Below are 26,227 nucleotides of genomic sequence, written 5' to 3'. Positions count from 1 at the left end.
ATTCCTTTTGCTTTTTGCACATAGATTGAGTATGAAAGGAAAAAGAAAGAAGATGGAAAACGAGCTCGAGCTGATAAGCAATATGTTTTAGACATGCTATTTTCGGCTTTTGAGAAGCATCAGTATTATAACCTTAAGGACTTGGTGGACATCACAAAACAGCCTGTGGTATGTATATGTTCACGTTTACCCTTTAACTGTGTCCTTCTACATTAACAGTACATTACTGAAGGGAAGTGTGTCATATGTAAATAAGTCCACATGCACCTATGCTAATGTCAGGTTTTATTTCAACACTCAGTAAAGATGTGTTAATGCAGATTTTTTTTAACATCAGCATCATTATTTTGAATTTTCAAGTGTATTTAATATTAATCACTCCATATGAAGATGAATTTATCCTTTTTTGACTAATCCTTAACATTAAGCCTGAAATCTTTTTTTTTATATCATATCTGGTATTTCTTTTGTTCTCCTAGCTTCCTCTAAAAAAAGTTCAACTCCTTTTGTTAATTGGAAAATGTGTCTTAGAAGAATCATATTTCAATAAGAGTCATACTGGTCTGTCAGAATGAGAAAGCTTACTTTTATGGGCTGTTCTCTAAAGATTTATTTATTTATTTATTTTTAGGTAGAGAGGGAGAGAAACGTCTGTGTGTGGTTGCTTCTCATGAGCCCCCTACAGGGGACCTGGCCTGCAATCCAGGCAAGTGCACTGACTGGAAATCGAAATGGCAACCTTTCGATCCCCAGGTCAGCACTCTGTCCACTGAGCCACACCAACCAGGGCTCTAAAGAATTTTTAAAAATCAGAATCTACTAGCACTGACATTAGGTCCTTTTAAACTAGCAGTATTGCCTCATGATGCTTGTTGAGATTGTCGTTAGGTTGGCCTAGTCTCTGATTTCAAGGAACAATTTTAAAAATGGCTGTTTTAAAAATCTTGCATTTTCTGTAAATAATCATTTTTATTTCTTCTCCAGACTTTTGTGCCTACTTGCCAGTAATTTGTATTTCTAATCCATTTAAAATACTGGTAATGGGTAAGGAATCCAAATCCCTTCTCTAGCCTTTGACATTTCCTTCTGTTTATCTTACACTGTTATGCAAGCCAAGTATCAAATTGAATTATAACAGTATTTACTTACAAGTTTTTTAGGAAAACCTTCTATTTTCTGTCCTTTTATAATTTGTCTACTTTGCCAGCATACTCAAGGAATATATTATTCTAACTGTCCTATATATTTGCCTCAGAATGTATAACAAGGTAACTAGTTTTTTAAAACTTGGACGTAACCAAATTACTACTTATTAAAGGGTTTGGTGCTTTTTTTTTTTAGATTTATTCAAAGCTATTGAAAATGATTCATGAGACTTCAGTTTCCCGCTTCTGCAGCGATTTCTCTGCTGTTGTACTTCAGCCTTCTACTTTTTCATTAAGAAATTAATTTAAATTCCAAAAGATGTAGTTTTCTTAAAAAGACAACAGGATAATGATGAGTATTATCAACTCATCTTAATGACTTCACTCCCTTTGGCATCAAAGCCTTAGAAATGGCATTCCAAGCTAGCACAAAAAATTGAAATAGAATAATTCATTAGCTAAGCTGTGTTTCTTATGGTTTTAATGGAGTTTATCTGTGTGTTTTATATAAATATGAAAAGGTCAATCCAAAAACTCTGAATGCAAATGATATATTCTCATTCTCAATAACACACAAATATGTGTGTGTGAAATAGATGTTTAAAGAGAAACATTCAGAAGGAAAAGAGTTTCTTTGCTTTAACATAGAGTGACATGTTTTAAAAGTTTTATTCATCTTGAATCAAAAGGGATAGCTAGTAATCCTCTCAATTTTGTTTTTTATAGTTTTTATGTGGAGGTACTCAGTGAGTTTCTTATAATAAAACTTTCTTCAATTAATGGACTTTAGGGGATCTAATAATCTGTTTATTAATATGTTCACAAATGTGTAGATTTTTCTGGGGAGCAGATTCATATTTATTTCAGATTCTCACTGAAGGCCTATGACCCTCAAAAGGCTTTTCATTCCCAATCAGGGCACATGCCTGAGTTTTGCTCATGGAGGGCTCAGAGAAGCAACTACACATTGATACTTCTCTCCTCACTTTTTCCCTCCCTTCCCCTCTCTCTAAAAATAAATAAATAAAATTTAATAGATAAATAAAGGTCAAGCTCTGGTAACTGATGTAAAGTCAGAAACATTGTCAGTAAACATTTACAGTTGAAATTTTGACTCTCTCCTCCCCTCTTTGAAATTGAAGTATCAGAGGGTCTCTGTTATTTTTGTCCCCTGACAATATTCCGTCTCACTCTGAATGTGTTATGTCTAGTCTTTCTTTATATTTTATTATATCTTTAAATTAGAAGTGTATATAGCATTTCCCTCAAAATACAAACCAATAGAAACTTTATCTAATTATTCCCTTCAAAACATTAAACTGTCAAGACCCTTTGAGCACTAACACACTCTTTCTAGCACAGAACCCATTTACCAGTGTTTCTATTAAAAGTGTCATCCAAAATCATCCCTGATGATAACTGAACCAGTTAATTTCCTTGTGCTACATGCATTGAATTTCAGGTCAAGATTTAAGGAAACTTATCTTTAATTATTGATAATTCCCTTTAAATCAACAGTACCTAGTCATTTCAATTCAGTAGATCTCTTTTTCAAATTCACAGTGTTACAGAACAGTTCGCATACTCTTATTAAAGTAAGTTCAAATCAACAGGAAAAACTAGGCAAAGATTTGTATGGCTTGGATTTTGAGGCAGCTTGATGCCCATATGTCAAGGTCCCCAGCTCAGCAGGCTGCCTACAAAGTAGGCTTTTAATAAGGTAGTACATCAGTAAGGTAATGTTAAAGTAATCCTCATAGTTTGTCTTCAGACATGCCAGAGTAAAGGCTCAAGTAGAAGTGATTTAATTTTCTATTAGATTTTTTTGTTTATTTTTGGATAGCAGGGAAGGGAGAGAAAAAAAAGAGGGAGAGAAACATCAGTGTGTGGCTGCCTCTCACGTGCCCCCTACTGAGGACCTGGCCTGCAACCCAGGCATATACCCTAGACTGGGAATCGAACCGGCAACCCTTTGGTTTGCAGATCTGTACTCAATCCACTGAGCTAGACCAGCCAGGACTTAAGTAGAAGTAATTTAAAGAAACCAGGAAGATAGGGGATTTTTTTAGGATAAAATGAGTAGAATATTTGAATATTAAGAATTTCTCCTGTCAAAAAAATAAAATTTTATTTATAAGTATATGCTATTCTAGATATGTGAATTAGTTGGGACTCTTAGTTGCAAGGAATAGAAACTCGCCTTGAACTAGCTTAGCCAAAAGTAGAATTTATTGGCTTCAGTAGCTAAGAAGTTTGGGAATACATCTAGCTTTAAACATGACTAGGTCCAGATACTAATACTATTTAGATAGAACTATCTCTCCCCATCTCTCCACATTTCTCTTCATCGTTCTGTGTTTCTTGTGCGTGGTTTTTATTCTCAAAGACAGGATCTTCCCATGTGGTAGCCAAAATGATCCCCTAAAGCACCTCATAGCTAGCAGCCTCTATGCGAAAAGCAACTATCTGCCCTGATTATTCCAAAACTCCAGTGAAGATCTTACTGATGTGGCAGGGGTGGTATGTTCATTCCTAAAACAAGAGGATGACATAGGAATACTCTGCTAGCCAGGGCCCACTGCCTGGTACAGAGTTAACACCTAATCAATGTTAATCATTTTATTGTAATTTCAAGTTTAGTGTGTTCAAAACACAACTCTTGATTTTTGCACCCCTCCAAAGCTTCCCCCGGATTTCTCCATTTAAAGTGACACCATCATTCCACAGTTGCTCAGACCAGATGCCCCATATTCCTATATCCTCACACATTTATGTATACATAGATACACACACACATATGTCTCAGGATCCTTTTTTTTTTTCTTAGATTTTATTTATTTTTATTTTTAGAGAGGGGGAAAGGAGGAAGGAGAGAAACATCAATCAGTAGCCTATTGTATGCCCCCAGCAGAGGGCCTGGCCTGCAACCCAGGCATGTGCCCTGATGGGGAATCAAACCAGGAAATTTTCAGTCTTCAGGCCAGTGCTTAGTCCACTGAGCCACACCAGCCAGAGCTTGACTTGGGATCTTAAAGGCAGTGCAAATAACACTTTAAAAAGCTAGCAAATAAGAGTTGCCTAGTAGTTTGAACCCATTTGTCCTGACTTCAGTTTAGGAATATCTCTTGCCACATTGTCCCTTCTACATTCAGATATATAACTCTGTGTGACAAGCAAGGAAAATATTTTTCTAACACTAGGAATCTCTTTTCAATAAAAATTTTAAAAAGCTAATCTCCCAGGCAGCTTGCTTTCTAATTTATCTGTTATTAAGAATCATCATCGACTTCCGCCAAGATGGAGGCATAGGTGGAAACACTGTGCCTTCTCCCACAACCAAGTTTGAATACAACAAAGGTTTGGAGAAACAAAGACACAACCAAAGGACAGAAAATTGAATTATACGGAAGTCCGACTACATCTAACCGTTCAACGGGACGGTAAGAGGGGCGGAACCAGCAGCTAGCAGGGTCAGGCAGGACAGGGCCGCCGACCCAGGCGCTGAGGCAGACGGGAACCAGTTGGGGTGCGGGGCAGACCGCGGGCGCATATTCGCGCACAGTGAGACAGACCACGCAGGCCCCAGGGGGTGAGGGCTGACGGCGGTGGCACACTCGCGTGCAGTGGGATGAAACGCGTGGGCCCAGTGAGGGCCGTGGCGGCAGGCGGTGGACAGGACGCCAGAGTCCCTCTTTGACCCCGCCCCCACATACAGCATCACAACCCAGCGACTTAGTTGCCCTTCAGCACCGGTGAGGGCCATGGCGGCAGGCGGTGGACGGGACGCCAGAGTCCCTCTTTGACCCCGCCCCCACATACAGTGTCACAATCCAGCGACTTAGTTGCCCTGCAAGACCAGTGAGAGCCATTGTCCCTCTTTGACCCCGCCCCCACCTACAATGTCACAACCCAGCGACTGAGTTGCCCTGTTCTAGTGAACACTTTAGGGCTCTGATCCTGCTATGGAACAGGCACGAACAACCCGAAAGATGGCACAAGAAAAACTCAAAGTCCCAGAGCCAATAACTCTAAGCGACCGAGAAATTGCCAGCCTCTCAGAAGCACAATTCAGGACACTATTTATCAGGATGCTCACAGAACTGGTTGATTATAGTCACAAATTAGAGGAACAAAGTTACAAATTAGAGGAACGTGTGAGGGCTGGACTGATTGAAATGAAGGGAGATGCACAGGAAACCAATAGTGATGGAAAGGAAACGGGGACACAAATCAATGGAATGGACCAGAAGGGAGAACAAAACATCCCACCAGACAGGAATGAAGAAATGAGAATTCAAAAAAATGAGGAGAGGCTTAGGAACCTCCAGGACATCTTTAAACGTTCCAACATCCGAATTATAGGGGTACCAGAAGGGGGAAAGAAACAGCCACAAGCGGAAAACGTATTTGAACAAATAATAAAGGAGAACTTCCGCAGTCTGGCAAAGGAAATAGACTTCCAGGAAATCCAGGAAGCTCAGAGAGTCCCAAAGAAGTTGGACCCAAGGAGGAACACACCAAGGCACATTATAATTATATTAGCCAAAACCAAAATGAAGGAGAGAATCCTAGAAGCAGCAAGAGATAAGGGGACAGTCACCTACGAAGGAGTACCCATCAGACTGTCAGCGGATTTCTCACAAGAGACCTTACAGGCAAGAAGGGGCTGGAAAGAAGTATACCAAGTCATGAAATCCAAAGACCTACAGCCAAGATTGCTTTATCCAGCAAAACTTTCATTTAGAATGGAAGGACAGATAAAGTGCTTCTCAGATAAGGTCAAGTTCAAGGAGTTCATCATCACCAAGCCCTTATTATATGAAATGCTAAAGGGACTTATATAAGAAAAAGAAGGTGAAAAAGATGAACAGTGAAAGGACAGCAAACACACAGTTATTAACAACCACACCTAAAACAAAAGCAAACCAAGAAGACAGCTAGATCAGGAGTGGAACCATAGAAATGAAGAACACATGGAGGGTTAGAAACAGGGGGGTGGGAGGGGGAGAAGAGGGGAGAAGGCACAGAAAATAGCATAGATGGTAGGTAGAAAATAGATAGGGGGGAGGGCGAGAATAGTGGGGGAAATATAGAATCCAAAGAACTTGAGACACGTGGTTATAAACTAAGGGGGGGAGAATGGTGGGGGAGGGAGGGTGTGGGTGGAGGGGATTGAAGGGGGGGAATAGAACAACTGTAATGGTATAATCAATAAAATATATTAAAAAAAATCATCATCATTAGTCTAAACCGGGTACATAGAGAATGCAATTTAAGCTTTATCTTCATTTAGCTCCTAATCCATAGTAAAAATAGGTATTTTTTAGTGTTAGAAACTCATTCCAAATTTAGTACTTAATAAATGCTGTTTTCTCATTTTTCTCCTAAATTTTTATCATTTGATTTCTTTTCACATATCTTGTGTCAGTTCTTTCTTCATTTTCCCTATAACTGAAAGTTTTGTGTTTTTTTTTTTAAGATTTTGTTTATTTTTAGAAGAGTAGGAGAGAAACATCAGTCAGTTGCTTTTCGCAGGCCTCCAACTGGGGACAGGGGCCACAACTTGGGCATGTGCTCTGACCAGGAATTGAACCGAGAACATTTTGATCTGCAGTATAGCGCCTAACCCACTGAGCCACACCAGTCTGGGCTGGAAGTTTTTATTTTTAAATTATTGTGTATTGATTATGTTGTTATAGTTGTCCTAATATTTCCCCCTTTGCCCCTCTACCCAACATTTCCCACTATCTCAGGCAGTCCACACGCCATTGTTCATGTCCATGGGTCATGCTGATAAGTTCTTTGACTACTTCATTTCCTGTACTGTACTTTACATCCCCATGGCCATTCTGTGACTACCTGTATGTACTTCTTAATCCCCTTGCCTCTTCACCCATTGCCCCACTACCTCTTCCATCCATCAACCATCAAAACACTCTCCATATCCATAATTCTGTCCCTGTTCTTGTTTGCTTAGTTTGTTTTTTAGATTCAGTTGATAGATATGTATTTATTGCCGTTTTATTGTTCATATTTTGACTTTTTCTTAAATAAGTCCCTTTAACATTTCATATAATAATGGTTAGGTGATGATGAACTCCTTTACTTTTTTCTTGTCTGGGAAGCTCTTTATTCTGCCCTTCGATTCTAATTGATAGTTTTGCTGGGTAGAGCAATCTTGGCTGTAGGTCCCTGTGTTTCGTGACTTTGAATATTTCTTGCCAGTCCCTTCTAGCCTACAGAGCTTCTTTTGAGAACTGAGCTGCCAGTCTTATGGGAACTCACCTGTAGGTAACTAACTGCTTTTCTCTTGCTGCATTTAATATTCTTTTTTATTAAGTATGTTTGATTGATTATGCTATTACAGTTTTCACATTTTATCCCTCTTGGCCCCCCTTTGCCTGGTACCCCCATTCCCTCCAGCATACCTCCTCTTATTTCATGTCCATGGGTCTTACATATGAGTTCTTTGGGTTTTCCATTTCCCATACTATTTCCAGCACCCCTCTGTCTATTCTGTACCCACCAACTATGCTTCTTATTCCTTGTACTTTTTAGACCACCTTCACCCCTTCACCTACTGCTAACAACCCTCCATGTGATCTTTATTTCTATGATTCTGCTCCTGTTCTAGTTGCTTGTCCAGTGTTTTGTTTGTTTTTAGATTCTGTAGTTGTGAGTTTGTCATCTCTTGACTGTTCATAGTTTTGATTTTTTTCTTAGATAAGTTCCTTCAACATTCCATATAATAATGGCTTGGTGATGATGAACTCCTTTAACTTGACCTTATGTGGGAAGCACTATCTGCCCTTCCATTCTAAATGATAGCTTTGTTGGTAGAGTAATCTTGGATGTAGGTCCTTGCTTTCATCTCTTTGAATACTTCTTGCCAGTCTCTTCTTGCTTGCAAGGTTTCTTTTGAGAAATCAGTTTGTAGTCTAATGGGCACTCTTTTGTAGGTAGCTCTCTTTTTTTGTCTTGCTGCTTTTAGATTTTCTCTTTATCTTTAACCTTTGGCACTTTAATTATGATGTGTCTTAGGGGGCCATCTCTGTGTCCAACCTGTTTGGGACTCTTTGAGCTTTCTGGACTTATATGTCTATTTCCTTAATCAAATTGGGGGAGTTTTAGCTCCTTATTTCAAATAAGTTTTCAATTCTGCGTCATCGTCTTCTCCTTTTGGCACCCCTGATTTAGATGTTAGTATACTTAAAGTTGTCCCAGAGATTCTTAAGCCTCTCCTTGTTTTTTTGAATTCTCATATCTTCTTTCTCTTCTGGTTGACTGTTTATTTCTTCCTTTTGTTTTGTAGCACTCATTTGAATCCCAGCTTCCTTCCCTTCACTATTGGTTCCCTGTATGTTTCTCTTTATTTCACTTTGCATAGCCTTCACTTCTTTCTTTATTTTGCCACCATACTCGATATTTCTTTGAGCATCCTGATCACCAGTGCCTTAAACTCCACATATGATAGATCAGCTATCTCTGTGTTACTTGGTTCTCTCTCTGCAATTTTAATCCATTCCTTCATTTGGGCCTTATCTACCTGTTTCTTCATTTTGGCTGCCTCCCTGAGTTTCTGTGTATTAGTTAAAGCTGCTTTGATTCCCAAGTACTTGTATGTTGTAAGGGGTGAAGTCTTAGGTATTTGCCAGGACATAGCAGCCCATTTTATCACTGAGTTGGGGGAGGGGTCAGAGAGGGCACAGTGCCTCTTGCTTGGTTCTCACCCTGTTTCCAGTCACTTCTTCCACTTCCCATAGCATCTGGTGACCTTCTAGATGCCGCCCTCATGCTGATTCCCAGAGTGAATGAGTTCGCAGATGTTCTAGGACCCTGTGGGCCCTTTACACAAATTCTTCTGAGAAACCAAAGGTTTCTTCTACCATGCTAACCCCTACTGGTTTACAGCCAGTAGGGGCTTTATTTTCCTGTCTCTGGAACAGTGGGCTGTGGGTCTGGCTTGGGGCTGGGATCACTCACTCTGCAGTTGTCACTCACAGTTTTTATCAACTGTACATTAGTGTAGGACTGCCCATTCCGTGGGCCACTGCCGCAGGTGCCTGACCACCGTCAGCACCTCGCTGTGCTGTACTGCAGCCTCTCTGCCCCTCCTGCCTGTCTGGATGAATGTTGCTTCTTTAAATCCTTGGTTGTCAGACTTCCATACAGTTTGATTTTCTGGCAGTTTTGGTTGTTTTTTGTCTTTAGATTATTTGTTATCCTTCCTATGTTGTGAAAGGAGACAAAGTGACCATCTTGGCATAGAGTCGACAAGACCCTCTATCTTTGACCTTTAGCATTTTAATTGTGATGCACCTTGGCATGGGCCTTTTTGCATCCATCTTATTTGGGACTCTGTGCTTCCTGGTCTTGCATGTCTATTTCCTTCACCAGATTAGGGGAATTTTCTTTCATCAGTTTTTCATATAGATTTCCAATTTCCTGCTCTTTCTCTTCTTATACCCCTATGAGGTGAGTGTTGGACCTCTTAAAGTTGTCCCAGAGGCTGCTCACATTATCCACAGGGTTTCTTTGGATTCTTTTTTCTTCTTATTGTTCTGATTGGTATTTTTTGCTTTCTTATTGTGTTCCATATAATTTATTTGATTCTCAGCTTCATCTACTCTACTGTTGTTTCCCTGTAAATTGTTCTTTATTTTATACTGTGTCCTTCATTTCTGACTGGATCTTTATTATGCTGTTGATGATCTCACAGGGTTCCATAAGCATTCTTATACCAATGTTTTGAACTCTGCAACTGATAGATTGCTTATCTCCCTTTTGTTTAGTTCTTTTTCTGGAGTTTTGATGTGTTCTTTTCATTTGGACCATGTTTCTTTGTCTGCTAATTTTGGCAGCCTCCCACTGTTTGTTTCTATGTATTAGGTAGAGCAGCTTTGACTCCATGTCTTGGTAACATGGCCTACTATAATAGGTTTCTTGTAGGGTCCAGTAGCACAGCCTCCCCTATCACCCAAGCTGGGTACTTGAGATGTGCCCCTTTTGTGCTGTTAACAGGTCAGTGGGAGGGATTTACCCAGACCACTCAGCTGTGGGGACAGGCTGGGACCACTGATGACCAACCTTCACCCTCTGTGGAGGATCAGCTGTGCAGGGGCAGGGTGGTGGTGCTCAGACTGGTCTGTAGCTGTCTACTGGGTGTGCTGGCCCTGGGATTTCCCAGTTAAAGACCAATGTCAGCCCACACCTTTTTGCCCAGGGCCACCCTACCTGAACAGTAAGCAATCTGAGATGGCTGCTACTCATCCTGGTCTTGGGGATTGGCAAAGCCAAGCTGTGAATCTAATCTGGCTGCCTCTAGGGTGCACTGAAGGGTGCACTGGGGTGTCTTGTTTGATAGGTTTTAGGTGCTAAGACCAACTATTCTTATGAAAAAGCAGCTTGGGTGGGTCTGTAAATCGGGAAGGTCAGAGCCTCTGGCAGTCTCCAAGGCGCATCACACAGTATTAGCCAGGTTGATGGTGTCTCTGATATGGCAAGAGATTACCAGCTCTGCTGGGGGAGAGTTTAGCAAAAAGACAACAGCCTCTGCTCGCCTTGATGCCAGCACTTCAGTTTCTCCCTGTATACTCTTGCAGCCTTTCATGCTGCTACCTGGTTCCAGAGCTCAGAGAGAGCAAGTCTGAGTAAGTCCATGTAGGTTCTTTAAGAGGAACTGCTTAGGGCTCCAGGAGTTTCTTCTACTGACTCAATCCTCCCTGGTTTTTACAGCCAGAAGTTGTGGGGACTTATCTTCCTGACACTGGGATCCTGGGCCGAGGGGCCAGGTATGGGTCTGGGACTCCTCACTCCCAAGTTCTCATTCCCAAACTTTTATTCATGTAGGTATGGGACCAGCCTGTTCCATGGCTGCACCCCTCCTACCAGTCTGGGTAGATGTGTTTTTTTTTTAAATTCTGTAGTTGTCAGACTTCCAATCAAGTCAGTTTCATAATTGTCAGGCTTTCATTCAGCTCAGTTTCTGGCATTTCTGAGTGCTGGTGGTTCTACATGTTAGTTGTAATTTTGATGTGGTTGTGCAAAGAGGTGAGCCATGTGTGCCTATGCCACCATCTTGACTAAAAGTCCAAGACTCCTATTTTCTTAAAATAATTATTCACCAACTTATGAAATGTGGGGCTTTAGTTAAAAGTTTTAGAATATGAATTGTCATGCTAAAATAAGTTATTAACTGTTTGAATACAAATGGATGAAATTTAAATATTTAGTAATTGTAATATTTTTCCTATGAATAGATTGTTCATAGGAAACATTCAGTAGATCTACTACCAAGTTTATAATGGGGTAGTAACATTTTCTTATTTATTTTTTAAAGATTTTATTTATCTATCTATTTATTTATTGAGAGAGGGTAAGGGAGGGAGAAGGGAGAAAATCATCACTGTGTGATTGCCTCTTTTGTGTCCCTCCAACTACAGACCTGACCCACAACCCAGGCGTGTGCCCTGATTGGGAATTGAACTGATGACCCTTTGGTTTGCAGGCTAGTACCCGATCCACTGAGTCACACCAGCCAGGGCCATTTTGTCTTTTAATATATGGTTTGTTTCATCCTCTTTTAAACCTTTTAATTATATTTCTTTTTTTTTTAAGATTTTAATTATTTTTAGAGAGAGGGTAAGGGAAGGAGAGAGGGAGAGAAATACCAATGTGTGGTTGCTTCTTGCATGTCCCCTACTGGGTACCTGGCCTGCAACTCAGGCATGTGCTCTGATTCAGAATTGAATTAGTGACCCCTTGATTCACAGGCCAGCACTTAGTCCACTGAGCCATACCAACCAGGGTTTTTTACCTTTGGTTCACAGGCCTGCGCTCAATCCACTGAGCTACACCAGCCAGGGCTTAGGGTTTTTTACCATATTTCTGAATGAGTTAAAAGTTGGGGTAAATTTACCAGCATAACCAATTGAGTCAGGATTTTACTTGAGGTATGTTAATAAAAGCAATATCTAACATGGGCACCTAGTAAAATAAAAATTGGCATTTATTAATATATATATAAGTTATATAGAATTTTCATTTAAGCAGTAGGCATTAATATTTATATTTAATCTAAAAATTACCCTTACCCATAAAATCTCTACCTTTCCAGTCCCATTTGATTTAAAGGGAGGTAAAGTAAATTTCTAAGCTTGTTTGTTGCTTTCTCCTGAATTCTTTATTTACTCCCTGAACAAGCTAGGAATTGTTTTTAGGCTTACCATTCTTGTGGAAGCTGTCTCAGGAAAGAAATCATTTTCTTTGCATTGGTCTCTGCATTAGAGGAAACATTATGGATTTAGATAAGTGAAGCCTTCCAGTTTCTCTGCCTGGGAAGGGGAACTGAGATACCAGAAGATAAGCCTGTAGGCTGGCTTTCTTCAGTTCTCTGTTGCTTTATAAGCCATTCTGTCTTTTTAGAATGTCCTAAGACAGATACTCTAATTCCATTATTTTTCCATTCCTGTGTATATGAGCTGATATACACAGAACTAGCCACTGTTGGACATGTTACTTTACTCACTATAATTTAATAGTTTAAAAGATGGTGTTTTCTTAATTTGTTGTTAGACCTTGAGAGGTCTCCTTCCCTACCCCATCCCCCAATTGAAAACCTTTATTTTCAAGTACAAGTTACACTGGTTTTGGGGGGTTTTTTTTAGCTATGGTGGAGTGGATTTTACCTAATTCACAAAGTTGCATATCTATTGACCATGGTCGATTTTAGAACACTTTCTTCACTCCAGAGGGCAACTCCATGATTAATAATCATTCCTGTGGAACCACCATCTTCCAGTAACTAAACGCAGAGGAACTAACACAAAGGGAAAGAGGAGAAGTACCCTCTAGGCCTTTTAGAAAACATGGAGTTGTTCCTTCTTTTTCTAATCAGCTTCCTTCACACATTTCAGGAAGCTATCTTGACTCTTTGAGTGTTTAATATGCTCAATTCGTACATCAATTCTCTCGGCAAGAATCTTGCCCTTAACTTGTTTGTTTACAACAATGCCTACCACATGCTGGGTGATATTGTAGACTCTTCCAGTTTTGCCACAGTAACATTTGTGGGGCATTCCTTTCTGAACAGTGCCCATTCCCTTGATATCTACAATATCACCTGTCTTGTAGAGTCCGATCTATATAGCCAATTCCCATTGTTGTAAACAAACAAATTAAGGGCAAGATTCTTGCCAAGAGAATTGATGTACGAATTGAGCATATTAAGCACTCAAGGAGTCAAGATAGCTTCCTGAAATGTGTGAAGGAAGCTGATTAGAAAAAGAAGGAAGCCAAAGAGAAAGGTACTTGAGGTCAACTGAAGCATCAGCCTGTTCCACCCAGAGAATTGTACTTTGTGAGAACTATTGGAAAGGAGCCTGAGCTGTTGGAACCCATTCCCTATGAATTCATGGCATGATAAGTGTGAAAAAATAAAAGACTTTTATACTGGGAAAAAAAGAAATAATAATAATCTACCCCTTACGCTGGAACCTAGGCAACCTCTGATCTGCTTTCTGTCTCTATAAATATGCATACCCTGAACATTTCATATAAATGGAGTCATATAGTATGTGATCTCTTATGATTGGCTTCTTTCTTTTAGGCATAATATTTTCATGTTTTATCCATTTTATGGCACATGTCAGGATTTTGTTCCTTTTTATTGCCAAATAGTACACCATTATATACCAATATAACTTACTATATTCAAATAAGTTATAGAACATTTTGTTTATCCATTCACTCATGGATGGGCACTTGACCTGTTTTCACTTTCTGACTGTTATAAATAAAGCTGCTATGACCATTCATGTACAGGTTTATGTGTAAAGATATGTTTTTATTTCTCTTGGGAGTAAAATTGCTGGATCATTTTGGTAACTTTTTAACCTGAGGAACTGCCAGATTGTCATCAATCCTTCTTTAATCCTTAGACAGCAAAAACGTTTACACTCTGTTCCAAGTATCATAAGGTAAATAATGTTTCATCATTGGGAATGCATTTCAAACTATACCTCACACCAAATGCAGTAATATAGTTGCCATGGGTCTAGATGCAAGAAATCATACTTGGATTCCAAATGGAATTTTATTTTTTTCATTTTTATCTATTAAGTTTTGGATATCTCTGATTGTATTTTCCTTATTAACAGTTTCAACATTAAATATATATAAATACACCAACACTTTTTTCCTAGTTCAAAGCCATCATATCCCAGCCCTGGAATAACTAGCCATATTCTAAGGTTATATTACATTCAGCATATGAATAATATAGTTTAGAAAGTATCATTAAACAAGAGCTTAAAGTTTTGTCCCAAAGGAAGGAAACTTTAACTGAAATATGCAAACATGTCAATCTTTTGCCAAATTCGGATAGATGAAAATGATTTACCAGCACACAAATATTAATGCAGTAATGAATTGTTTTCTCAGATCTTGGATTAAGCCTTAAGGTAGATCAGGGGTTGAGGGGTGGGGTTTGTGCTTTGACCATTTCATTACCCATCATCTCTCTGCTTCTTAAGAGTTTTACAAGCCCTGGCTGGTGTAGCTCAGTGGATTGAGTGCAGGCCTGCGAACCACACGATCGCGGTTTGATTCCCAGTCAGGGCACATACCTGGGTTGCAGGCCAGTTCCCAGCAGGGGACTCACAAGAGGCAGCCATACATTGATGTTTCTCTCTTTCTCTCCTTCCCTTCCCCTCTAAAGATAAATAAATAAGATCTTTTTAAAATCCTTTAAAAAATAAAAAAATTTAAAAAAAGAGTTTTACAATGAGAGGAATACAGCCAGTGGGACCCTAAGAGGAAGACAGGGCCAGGATCTAGTATAAAAGCAGAGATGAAACCAAAAGAAAAATGCTGAGGTGGCCCATGTTCCATAGATGTCCCCAGCATCACCTCCCCTCTCCACAGTTTTCTTTTTTTTTTTAATATTGTATTTATTTATCTTTAAAGGGGAAGGGAAGGAGAGAGGAAGAGAAACATCAATGTATGGTTGCTTCTTGTGCATCCCCTGCTGGGCACTGGCCCCTGCCAGGAAGTGGCCTGCAACCCAGGCATGTGCCCTGACTGGGAATCGAACTGTGATCGTGTGGTTCGCAGGCCTGCGCTCAATCCACTGAGCTACACCAGTCCAGGTTCACAGTTTTCTCTATGTAAAGCAGTCACCTTGCTTCACAATTTATGCCTAATGTGTAGTTTGTTTGTTTATTTTTATTTTTTTAAGTTGAGAGTTTTTTTTTAAGATTTTATTTATTTTTAGAGAGAGGGAAAAGGAAGGAGAAAGTGAGGCATAGAAACATCAATGTGTGGTTGCCTCTTATGTGCCCCACTGGGGACCTGGCCTCCAACCTAGGCATGTGCCCTGACTAGGAATCAAACCAGCAGCCTTCTGATTTGAAGGCCCATACTCAATCCACTGAGCTATGCCAGCCAGGGCTGTAGTTTGTTTATTTTTTTAATGAAAGAAATTTGTGCCTTGGAGCCACTAACATCTTCATTAGTAAGTTCTCTGTTGACCTTGCTTAAAGGAGTCACAAACACACAAAAATTGCATAAACGTGAAGTGATACTTTGATGTTATTACAGAACTGATAATGCCTTTCTTGCCCTTGGATCCTTTATAAGAAGCATCCACGTAGAGTGATTTCCCTTTGGTGACTACATTAACCAGTGCTGTAGTCTTTGGTGTAGACTCACATATTGCATATTCATTCTAGTCTGCTTGGGAACATTTTGTGACTAGAAGTCTAGTAGAGTTGTAAGCAGTATTACTTGATGATCAGCTTTCTATCAAAGATAAATTTTTTGATCGACTTCTTGGAATTATTTTCATAATGCTTAAGATTGAAATTTCTGATGAAATGAAATGCTGATAAATCCTCCATTTGGTTAGCAGAGAGTAAAAATGGCCAGGGTTAGAGGAAAGGAAGGGAGGGAGAAAAAGACACTAAAATAGTGGGCACAGTGCCTTATGACTCTACATAGGTTTATCTCAGTGTTGGAGAAGGGTTAGGAATTTCATCTGTGGATTTCTGGCTTTTTAGCTGCCACTTTTTAGCTGCCAAGTTGTGTCTTTACTCACAAATGAGAACCATATGCTATCACTTTACTTCTTTGGTTCAGTATATGCTTTGCCTTTTCCTTCCAAGGAAGCTGTAATATTCTACCCCTTTTTTCTCTGCATGAAGACTTACTGTAAATACTCTCCTACACATCCCTTTGATATGAAGAACTGCTGGACCTCAGCCAGTTTATTCAGATCTTGTTCTGCAGCACTGCAGAGAGTCAACAATTAGAAATCTCTCTAATTTTATATGACATAAAGGTGATCTACTTAGTTCTAGACTCCTTTGTTTAAAATACAAGTAGGCAAAAGGTCACATTAAAAAGTCAATGTTTAGAATAAGAGGAGGAAAACTAGTTTTTCTTGATATCTGCATGGACTTACCATTCAATTAAAGTGATCAAATATATGCCTTCAAACAACCTAACTCAGGTTGGGTTAGGTTCCCTTTCTCAGTGCTCCCATAATATCCTGTGTATATGTTCTTATTACTCTGCTTCTGTGTTATTTCATGATTGCCTATTGTATGTCTTAAGTCTCCTGCCCCACAAATCCTTATCTTAAACCATGAACTCTGTGAGGATAAAAACTGATTTGTACCACTCTACCTGGTACATAGTAGGTGCTAGAATAAATATTGGTGTGAATACATGAGTTGTTTTGTTTTTTAAGATTTTTTATTTATTTATCTTTAGAGAGGAAAGGAAGGAGAGAAGGAGAGAAATATCAATGTATGGTTGCCTCTCATGAGTCCCCTGCTGGGAACTGGCCGGCAACCCAGGCATGTGCCCTGACTGGGATTTGAACTGCGATCGTGTGGTTCGCAGGCCCGCGCTCAATCCACTGAGCTACACCAGCCAGGGCTGAATACATGAGTTTTTAAAAAGAAAAGTTACTCTTCAATCCTATTAGAACCTTAAAATTTCCCCCTCAGTTGGCTTTGTCTCCAACAATATTTTAGCAGTATAATACAGGTTTTAGTAATAAATGTTATTCAAATTCAGGTAAACAATTTAATGAATCAGTTTTTATTTCTCCTACTGGGTCATTGCCCTATAAGTTAATTAGAGCCTGAATTCTAAACATGAAAAGAACTAGAGCCCTGACCAGTGTGGCAAAAGGTCGCTGGTTCAATTCCTGGTCAGAGCACATGCCTGGCTTGCAAGTTCAGTCCCTGGTCGGGGCGTGTACAAGAGGTAACCAATCAGTGTTTCTCTCATGTGGATTCTTCTCTCCCTTCTCCCCTCTCTACAAAAAAATAAGTTAATAAAATCCTTTTTAAAAAAAGAAAGAAAAGAACTAGAATTACACTAGTTTATCCCTTCAGCATAAGTAGGCTAAGCCCTCTGTAATGTGCCGACAGGCACTATAATAGGAACATGGTTTGATGGGAGAGAGAGACTTGTAAATAAAGGGTTATAATATATCATGAAGGCTTTATTATTAAGAGCTGGGACTGTTAGGGAAAGTTTCCCTGAGAAAGTGACATTTGTGCCAAATCTTAAAGGATGGGGGGTTTAGATTTGAGGGGAGGGGGTGAGCATTACCAGAAAAGGGAACAGCATATGGAAAAAACTAGAAGCCTACAGACACAGAAACGGCAAGTGTATATAAAGGGAAGTATTAGAAGGTGAAGCCAGAGGTTTAAAAAAGCAGACCTGAATGGATTCCTGCAAAGATTTTGGAATTTAACCTTAGGCCTAAGGGGAAGTCACTGAAAAATTTTAAATGGAGGAATGATGGGATCTCACTGTTACCTGCTTGTGTCTTTCCTTCAGGGATTTTCTGACCTTGGTTTTTCCTATCACTACTACTACTATCTCTGCTAATGCTTGGTGCCAAGTAAACTTATTTGGTTAGAGTAAAATGGTCTTAGGTTGCAGATGGGAACATTATAAAACTATATAAAAACTACATTTGGAAATGTAGAGTTGCCTTCCTCACCCCAGCCCCCTGCCAAAAAAAAAAAATCTACCATAGCTAGATAATGTGACCCAATCCCATCTTGTTACCTAATGTAGTAAATTGATAGTCTGTGAATACGTCATTTCATTCTTATTGCAAAAAGGAAAAAAGTGATGTTTTTGTTTAAAAACGAATGTTCTGTAACCTTTTGATATACTACTTTAGCAAAATAAAGGTGGACTACACATGAAAGCAACTGAATTTTTACACTTAAGACGTTCTTAATATTTTGTGTTTAACCCTTTTTAGGTTTTTTATGTTCTATATTTACATTATAAATGAGCACACTAGACTTGAAATCAAGAGAGCTTCTATCAGGCAACCACAATACTCATGGTGATTGCTGTTTTCATTTTTGACCCATTGCAAAGCATCCACAGTTGCATGATTGTTTGTGCACAGGGTCTTAGTCAGTCTCACAATAAATCATTCTTTGGAATTTTACAAAGATGTCATTCTTGGCATCTAAACTGAAGATCATTTGTGGCCAACCCATCACTTCCCATTTATGAATCCCTTTTAATTAGGAAGTAGTTTATGAGATGTCCTATATTCTAAATGTAATTTGAAGTGACAGATGGCACACATGCACATGACCTGGATGTCTCAAGCCTTTTGCTTAGTCGTGTGCAAGGGTCCTCTGGTAAAGCCAGCTCCAGGTCTGGGAGGCTCACAAGCCACCTCCTGGGGAAACCCAGGCCTCATTTGATTCATTGCTGCCACCTGCTGGGAGTGGCCACTGAAATGGGAAAGCTGCTGACATGGTAGAACTGAGCCTAAGCAGGGACATAGGAGGAACTCGTGTGCACATAGTTCCAGTGCTAATCAGCTGTCGTTTCTGACAACCTATCCTTAAATAAGAGGACTTTATAAACTGTAGAGTATTATACCAATGTAAGGTGGTGTTAGGTTACGTTGGTTAACACATAATGTCCACCAATGATGAGACTCAGAACACTTCAGAGACTCAAAAATCTTAGAATATTAGAGCTGGGAGAATCCCTAAAGCAGATGCCGTGGAACTTTAATTAAATCCAAGTCTCTTGGGGGCTTTTGGAAATGCAGATACCCAGGCCTGGCCCTAGAGAGTTTGATTTACTAGGTGTAAAGTGGTGCTTATTTAACAAGCGTCCCATGAGGTTCTGATGCAGGTAGTCTGGCACCACACTCAGGAAGGGCACTGCCTTAAACACTGTCTAGGTAAGAATTTATCAGTCATTTTTGTAATCAGTGCCTCATTTCAGTAACTATAGTATTACATCTTTCATCAAAGAGATAAGTCACTATAATACTGTAACTGGTTCTTTGAAGCATACACACGAACATTATTTTTGGATTGGTTTGTTCTGTAGCAGGAAAAAACAATCACTTTTAAATGATTAACTTTTCTGTCTGCTCCAAGAAGGAGGTAAAGTACTATAATTTATGACTGGTTAGTTTATAGTGCATGCTTTTGGCTTTGGACATTGGTAAGTAGGATTTAGTATTACATTGATCATAGTCATCATTTTCATAAACATAGTCATCATTTGGTATTAATATCTGTTGAATTTTCAGGGACCTGAAATACCACAGTGCAGAGTTCTGCCCTGCAGTAGCTGTCTGCTTGCCTCATTCCTCCCTTAGGAGGAGCCACACACAGCAAAGCTGCAGCCCCCAGGATTTCAGTATGGCTAGCTGTCACTTCTTATCCTCAGTCAGTCTTGACAAGCTTGGCCAAGATAACAATAGTAAAGACAAAAGTGACTTTCCTTATTACACAGGAAAAATAAGTGATCTGAGAGCAAGTTTGAAAACTCGGCTTAGAACTGGGAATTCTGAATGCACGTCATGTGCTTGCTTCATAGAATATTATAGTTCCAAAAATATTTGTCATGTTTTATGTGCTACTGCTTCTGAAATAACTAGTTCAAGAATCACTATCTCTGTGAACTTAGGCCACTGAACTCAGGGGCAGGTTACACCTGGTATACAGTGTTATCTTAGTAAGCACTGGCACCAGTAATTTTCTAGGCTTTTTTTAACTCTCAGGTCATTGTCATTCAGAACTTCCAACCTCTTTAATGTAGATGATCATATATTGAATGCAGTTATCATATATTGCATAGGTAAAATTGAAAGGCAGTTTATTGAACCTCTTATAGAGAAACCTTGTTGCGCTTACAGCATCATTTTTATTACTTATAGAATGTGGTTTGGTATATCATTTTATGTTAAATTTTGTTTTCTGCTTTCACAATCTCATCTCTTTGGGCTTGTTTGTTTGTTTTGGGTTGTTTTTTTAGGGCTACCTGAAGGAAATCTTAAAAGAAATTGGTATTCAAAATGTAAAAGGAATCCACAAAAACACATGGGAGCTGAAACCAGAATACAGACACTATCAAGGAGAAGAAAAGAATGATTAAGAAGACTCTAAGCCAGCATGCTAACAGAACTCAAGGGTGATGTGTTAAGCATACTGCGTTGATACTTGAGCACTTGAGAACCATCTGTTACCTGGGTAAAATGACTGATACTATAATTTCTCTAGGTAAATTTTCTAAACAATAATTCTTGAAAAGTTACTTGTTTTTTTTTGAAGGGAAATAACAAATGTATTTATAGACTTGTATTAAATCATATTTTTCATGATGGGGATAAGACATTATATAATTAAAGCAAATCAAGGAAATAACTATCCACTGAGATAAACATTTTTCTGTATTGTTTGATTTTTAACAGCAGAACACCAGAATGCTGAGGTTGAGTGCCACTGCCCTAAGAAAATTTTTATCCTTGCATTCTCACTGTAAAATAAATCCCGATTAAGGAAGGTGGTCCCGTTTTCCTGCCCTGCCTCCAGTTGTCTAATCCTGCTCTGTTCTGGTATGGGAAGCAAACCATTTCCCCATTGCCTTCCATTATTAATTATTTGAGACTTGGTGTCAGGAAGCAGGTGGATAATGGTGTGATAAATCTGTATAGGACTGAGAATTCTTGATGCCTGTCCTGTGCTTGGTTTGTAGCATACAGCTTTTTCAAAACTTTGTCTTTTTGTGAATAATCTGATTCATAAAGATTGGAACTGCTTTGAGGCACACCTGTGTCTTCTACCCCTGCCTTTTGTTTTTGTGGTGATAATGCCTGCCAGGTGGAACTTGGTGGCTGCTAATAGCATTCCCAGATCAGAGCTGTGTGTCATTTGAAGTCATGCTTTGATATTTCTGCAGACCTGTTTTCTTCAGCTTATTGTAGTTACCTTTAACTCATCATACTTGACAGTATCTGCTTGAGTCTTCTAAACACTTAGTTTGAGTCTCTTAAACACTTGTTACCTTTCAATAGAATAGCTAATCTGTGTGGTAGACTGGTGTCATTCCTGATTAATTTTTTTGGAATTGCTTTCTTAGTCATTACTAAAATATTAGCCATGGAAGAGACTCCCTTTTACCTGGGTTTCCATATTCTTTCTTGTCATAAAGATTTTTTTATTTTTATTTTTAGAAAGGGGGAAGGGAGGGAGAGAGGGAGAGAAACATCGATGTGCAAGAGACATCAATTGGTCACCTCTTGTGCATCTTCTACTGGGGAACTGGCCTGCAGCCCAGGCATGTGCCCTGTCTGGGAATCAAACCAGTAACCTTGTGGTTCACAGGCTGGGACTCAATCCACTGAGTCACACCAGCCAGGGCTGGGTTTCCATATTATTTTATTTCAGGGCTCTCTTACTCTGATAACATGCTTTTGACAGCCAGAAATGAGGAAGTAAAAATCCTAAACCCTAAACCATTGTGAGATTGAGAGGAGGAAACTCTTGTGAGATTGAGATTAACAATGTCATCTGTATAATAGATGAGATTGTTAGAACTCAGCCAGTACACCCATTTAGGGCATGTTTTAACTGTCAAAATGTAGTAAGATTACGGTTTCTGGACATTGGAAAGATTTAAATTACATGTTGCCACAGTAACTTCCAAAGTGATACATCTTAAAAAAGAAAACAGAATTTGCTCTGTTGTATTATAAGTAGCTCTTCTGGGTTTCAGCAGTGTTGCAGTTCTTAAGGGTCTATGAACAAATTTTCTTTGAAGCATATTTTGATCAATGTTGGTATACATCAGTGAAATAAAAGTGAACACTTTTCAGGTCCTTACGTGCCTGACAATGTGTTAAATGCTCTAAAATATCTCATCAAATCCTCAGAAATAGTGCTGAGAGATAATGTACATTTTATAGAACCATTTCCTGCCCACTATACATACCCTCATAAGTGTTGCTCCCTCTTTGGAGGAGTGCTACCCTTAGAGCAAAGTGAATAAAAGAGTGTTTTTACTTTCCCAGAACTTGCCCTCCCCCTACACCCCCAATCTTACCTCCAGACCAGGAAGTAGGTGCAGATTGCAGACAGAGTTGTGAGGAGGGGAGTTTATCTCTGGTATCCGTGCTTGAATTCAGACATCTAAACACCCATCCCCACCTCTCCCTTTTAGTAAAAAGAGGATCCTTGTACTAAAATTTAAATTTCTGTTATACTTCAAGTACCTGGGTAGGGTTTGTGATGTATGACTTTATAGTGGACTCTTTTAGACCTCCAACAGAGTTAAGGAGCCCAGTGGAATATGACAGGAGGTGGGGCACTGAGCTGAAGGGGAGCTGCCTTGGATTAAGACTTCTCGTGCTGCACACACCCCTTTCATATCAGTACATTGGCCATCTTCCCTGTCATTTATATAAGAGTCCAGGAGATGGTAAGCTGCTTCTCTTTTTTATTGAGTTTTCTTTCTGACATATATCCAGAGCAAGTTCCTGAGTATAGTTTCATTTGCATAATGTGTAAGAGGAAGTATCAGAGATCACTTTTGAACCTGACTTTTCACATACTCAACATTCTTTCTTCTTCCTACTTTGAAACTTCTGACAGATGAGCAGTGTGAGCCTTTAATAGTTTAAGAAAATTAACAGATTTTATTTATTTATTTTTAGATAGAGGGGAAGGGAAATATAAAGAGAGGGAGAGAAACATCAGTGTGTGGTTGCCTCTTGTGTGCCCCCTACTGGGGACCTGGTCCACAACCCAGGCATGTGCCCTGACTGGGATTCAAACCAGCAACCCTTTGGTTTGCAGGTTGCATTCAGTCCACTGAGCTACTCCAGCCAGGGCAAACCACAGTTTTTATCTGATTTTGTTAGAAATCATCTAAATTAAGGACTATTTAGATGCTCTAGTTTACAGTTTAAAATAGATTCTTAGAAGTCATTTAGGCTTAAATTTTAGGTTTTTAAAGAATTATTTTCTTAAAGTGTACCATATTTTTAAATGTTGAAGTTTGTATTTGTAAGGTCTTAAGAAGATAGTTTTATTTTGTTTCTTATTGTTTTGTGGAAACATAAGTACTCCAAAAGAGCATGTTACTGGATTAAAATTTTTAATCTGGTATGTTCATGGAACACAGTGGCTGTTTATTTGGCAAGTGTTTATTGCCCATGAATATAGTCCAGGCACTGTGGGATATGAATGCATACTGGTCTAGTGGGAAATGCAGAGTGCAGAGAGGTAACAATGCCATGTGGGTCCTGAAGTGTGAACTAAGTGTTACAGTCAATCAAAATATTCCAGTTAATTCATCATTGCCATTTAGACTCTACATGGATTTCCAATTTTTAAAGCATTTGAATGCAGTAATATATACTTAATTTTAAAACATCCTTGAATATAATATAACCATTGATAATTTACAAGACACAAAAGGACTTACACAATGCCTAAGAATCATGATTATGAATACATACAATGGATGTCTATAATACATCAATCTCATTAATAGAAAACTGAATTAAAGACTTTACTGGGCTAGTCCTCTTGACATTTAAGCCTTACTTCTGATTGCCGCTCTAGTTTCTCTCCTTGAACAAAAGCCTGTGAACCGCTTTGGCCATTCATTCATTCATTCAGTGAAAAATCCATGGAAATGTCCACTGTATGCCAGGCAACAGGGGTAAAGGTGATGGTTGTTTGTGGTAATGTGCCTTATATGCTACCAGCTCTTTTTCTACTTGACTAAGTAAGCAAGAAGAATAATAGCTTTTGTTTATTAGACCTTTATTATGTGCAGGCACTGTGCTAAGCATTGGACTCATAACTCATTTAATCCTCACAGCAACCTTACAGCATAGATTCTCTTTTTACCCTTGTTTTATAGATGTTCAGGTACTAAGAGGTTAAAGAACCATAGTCATACAGTAGTCAGGGTCAGAGCTGATTCAGATCCTAGAACATCACTCTGGAGTGTAGGCTCTTAGTCACCCTTATAGATGTATAAATCATGGGTGCTACTTGCTGATTACCCACAGCTGTAATTTATTTGCCCAGAGTCTTTCATCTGTGGGTTTTGTTTTAATAATTATTAAAATATAATTTACATATCCCTCTCACATTTGACTTCTTCTCACTAATGGGAAACAGAATCTCAAGAGTTATCATTCCTGAATCAAAAAAAGAGTGGATTGTGAATTCTGTCTGATTTGTTTTGACTTTAGAGATTTGGTTTCCAGTTCTTGTTCAGGTTCTAGAGTCTCTTACTTGTGAAATGATACTCCTTTTTTTTTTCTGCTTTAGATTCAGATGAGCTGTTTTCCAGAAATGATTGCAGATGGTCAATATACTTGATTTACTTAGATCCTAGACCACCCTGTCAAACTCAGCCCCACACTCAGGAGAGAGTTGTTGACTTGGCTGATCACAGGGGAAGGTCTGTGCCGTGGCTGAGTGAGCGTATGGGATGTCTGCTAGTTTGAGACTGCCAAGGATGGGAATAAGAGCTGAACAGACAAAACGGTCTTTGCTTTTAGAAACCTACAGTATTGAAGAGGACTGTGAAATAAATAGATAGCAGCATAATGTATTAAATGTAGCAATAGAAATATATGGCAGTATGTTTTATGAGCTACCTGGATTCAAAGTCTGTGACTTAGAGCAAGATGTCTACCATCTGTGCCTTTGTTTCCTCATCTATAAAATAAAAATATTAAGAGTATCTGTCTCATAGAATTATGGTGAAAATTAAATAAGTGAACATATGCAAAGCATTTAGAACACTCTGTGATACATAAAAAATACTTTATTGGTATTAGCTTTAACATATACAAAATACATAAAATAGGGAGCTAGTACAGAGAATGAAATGATGAATTACATCTTTGGGGAATCAGGAAAACCTCTTTAGAGGAGTTGGTATCTAAAGTGGGTTTTGAAAGGGTCTGGAGAGTCAAGGCAGGAAATACAGAACAAGTGCAAGGGCATTAGGGAGCAGCCTTACTTCGCTTGATGGTTGGGGTGAGAGTTTATACACACGCCTTAGGTATGGCTGGACAATCTCAGTCTGATGAAAGAATTTGGAGGTCAGGTAATTTTACCATGGGCCCAGATGAAATGGATGAGGAGCTAGGCAGGGCTAACTTCCTTCAATTGTACACACAAGTTAAAAATGATGGAAACAATTCAGTTATTCCCCTCTTTTGCAACATACTTTTTCAGTTCCAGTGATACAGAATGCTCCATTTCTGTGCCATTCGGTGTAAAGCTTAGGAAATACGTTAAGTCCTGCCATCAGGGAAGACCCGTTCCCTAGAGAAAATGTAGGCTAAGAGGATAGACTGCACTTCATCAGACATTTATTGAATTTCACCCTGCTGCATCCTGGGTGCTACCCGAGGACGCCAAGTTAGACTCAGTCCTCATCCTGCACTGCACTTCTGAGAGTCTGCAGATTGCTCCTGTCAGGGAATGAGGTGAGAAGCCCATCAGAGCCTGTGTACAGTGTGAAAGGCCTCCTCTAGTGCCTTGAGAAATTCTAAGATTAACAGGTAAATTCCATCTCCAAAAGGGAAGAAAGTGCCTGGTGTAAACAGAGTTGAAGACCTTGAGTCACATCCACCAGATGTGGCCACAAAGCCAGCTGTGGAGTGAGTCATATCCCACAACAAATTTGGGGAGTGAATATTACTTCTTTGATTTGCTAAATGTTTGGGAAAACAATTTTGAGTAATTATTTCCTACTGTAGT

At 39.2% G+C, this 26,227-nt stretch overlaps 1 long non-coding RNA gene across 1 annotated transcript; it reads left to right on the top strand.

The window, feature by feature from the left end:
- LOC118984055 (uncharacterized) lies at nt 1–24,968 on the top strand. The gene is made up of 4 exons (XR_005065859.1): nt 1–168; nt 20,472–21,221; nt 22,911–22,913; nt 24,956–24,968. It is a non-coding gene; the product is annotated as an uncharacterized LOC118984055 (long non-coding RNA).
- The last annotated feature ends 1,259 nt before the right edge of the window (nt 24,969–26,227 follow it).

The sequence above is a fragment of the Sturnira hondurensis genome, unplaced genomic scaffold (genome assembly GCF_014824575.4).
Source record: "Sturnira hondurensis isolate 20B ecotype Veracruz unplaced genomic scaffold, ASM1482457v3 Scaffold0000549, whole genome shotgun sequence".
NCBI classification, from domain to species: Eukaryota; Metazoa; Chordata; class Mammalia; order Chiroptera; family Phyllostomidae; genus Sturnira; species Sturnira hondurensis.
Note: the sequence above shows the minus strand (reverse complement) of the source record. Positions and strands in the feature narration are given on the sequence as shown.